This window comes from Physeter macrocephalus, chromosome 2, assembly GCF_002837175.3.
Source record: "Physeter macrocephalus isolate SW-GA chromosome 2, ASM283717v5, whole genome shotgun sequence".
Lineage (NCBI taxonomy): Eukaryota > Metazoa > Chordata > Mammalia > Artiodactyla > Physeteridae > Physeter > Physeter macrocephalus.
This window is the reverse complement of record NC_041215.1, coordinates 12,059,350-12,060,903: the sequence shown is the minus strand read 5'-3', so window position 1 is coordinate 12,060,903 and position 1,554 is coordinate 12,059,350.

Below are 1,554 nucleotides of genomic sequence, written 5' to 3'. Positions count from 1 at the left end.
TTTGTCAGTTGCTTCGTTTGCTAATATTTTCTCCCATTCTGAGGGTTGTCTTTTCACCTTGTTTATGGTTTCCTTTGCTATGCAAAAGCTTCTAAGTTTCATTAGGTCCCATTTGTTTATTTTTGTTTTTATTTCCATTTCTCTAGGAGGTGGGTCAAAAAAGATCTTGCAGGGATTTCTGTCATGGAGTGTTCTGCCTAGGTTTTCCTCTAAGAGTTTTATAGTATCTGGCCTTACATTTAGGTCTTTAATCCATTTTGATTTTATTTTTGTATATGGTGTTAGGGAGTGTTCTAATTTTACTCTTTTATATATAGCTGTCCAGTTTGCCCAGCACCACTTATTGAAGAAGCTGTCTTTTCTCCATTATATATTCTGGCCTCCTTTATCAAAGTTAAGGAGACAATATGTGCGTGGGTTTATCTCTGGGCTTTCTATCCTGTTCCATTGACCTATATTTCTGTTTTTATGCCAGTACTATACTGTCTTGATTACTGTACGTTTAGTATAGTCTGAAATCCAGGAGCCTGATTCCTCCAGCTCCATTTTTCTTTCTCAAGATTGCTGTGGCTGTTCGGGGTCTTTTGAGTTTCCATACAAATTGTGAAATTTTTTGCTCTAGTTCTGTGAAAAATTCCACTGGTAGTTTGATAGGGATTGCATTGAATCTCTAGATTGCTTTGGGTAGTATAGTCATTTTCACAATGTTGATTCTTCCAATCCAAGAACATGGTATATCTCTCCATCTGTTTGTATCATCCTTAATGAATGCAAGATATTTCTGTGCATTAATTTTGTATCCTGCTACTCTACCAAATTCATTGATAGTTCTAGTAGTTTTCTAGTAGCATCTTTAGGATTCTTTATGTATAGTATCATGTCATCTGCTAACAGTGACAGTTTTACTTCTTCTTTTCCGATTTGGATTCCTTTTTCTTCTCTGATTGCTGTGGCTAAAACATCCAAAACTATGTTGAATAATAGTGGTGAGAGTGGGCAACCTTGTCTTGTTCCTGATCTTCGTGGAAATGGTTTCAGTTTTTCACCATTGAGAACGATGTTGGCTGTGGCTTTGTCATAAATGGCCTTTATTATGTTGAGGTAAGTTCTTTTAATGTGTTGTTGGATTCTGTTTGCTAGTATTTTGTTGAGGATTTTTGCATCTATGTTCATCAGTGATATTGGCCTGTAGTTTTCTTTTTTTGTGACCTCTTTTGTTGTCTTTTTTTGTGTCATCTGGTTTTGGTATCAGGATGATGGTGGCCTCGTAAAATGATTTTGGGAGTGTTCCTCCCTTTGCTATGTTTTGGAAGAGTTTGAGAAGGATAGGTGTTAGTTCTTCTCTAAATGTTTTATAGAATTTGCCTGTGAAGCCATCTGGTCCTGGGCTTTTATTTGTTGGAAGATTTTTAATCACAGTTTCAATTTCAGTGCTTGTGATTGGTCTGTTCATAGTTTCTATTTCTTCCTGGTTCTGTCTCGGAAGGTTGTGCTTTTCTAAGAATTTGTCCATTTCTTCCAGGTTGTCCATTTTATTGACATACAGTTGCTTGT